The sequence below is a fragment of the Chlorella variabilis genome (assembly GCF_000147415.1).
Source record: "Chlorella variabilis unplaced genomic scaffold CHLNCscaffold_7, whole genome shotgun sequence".
Lineage (NCBI taxonomy): Eukaryota > Viridiplantae > Chlorophyta > Trebouxiophyceae > Chlorellales > Chlorellaceae > Chlorella > Chlorella variabilis.
In genome coordinates this window covers 1,586,520-1,586,937 of record NW_005435081.1, presented here as the reverse complement: position 1 = coordinate 1,586,937, position 418 = coordinate 1,586,520, and positions in this window count along the sequence as shown.

Sequence of the window (418 nt, the reverse complement as noted above, 5' to 3'; positions counted from 1 at the left end):
AGAGGTTAATCCACTAACCGCAGTTCGAATCTGCGTGTGGCCTAGCTTTTCTATTCATCGACACTTTTTTGTTTCAAGTTTCAGCAGGGCAAGCAGGCATAGTTCAGGGGGTTTAGGGGGTTTGCTGCTCCATGAACAATTCCCAATGCTCCGGATGGAGGGGTGCTGCCCGAATGCTGCCGCTACCACCGCTCCCACGGTTTGTGACTTAGCATTGACTTTTCAGGCTCTGGCCATCACTTTTCGGGCTCCGGCTGCCACTGGGCCCTAGGGCCAGTCGGAAATCGTGCACGCCACGCGAGCGGCGGAGCGAGCGGGAGTGGCGCCACACAGACATAAAGTAATCAAATTGTGGCAGTTTATAGAACTGTATGCCCTAAATCGGGGCGGCACATGTGCTCCACCTGCGCGACAGAAC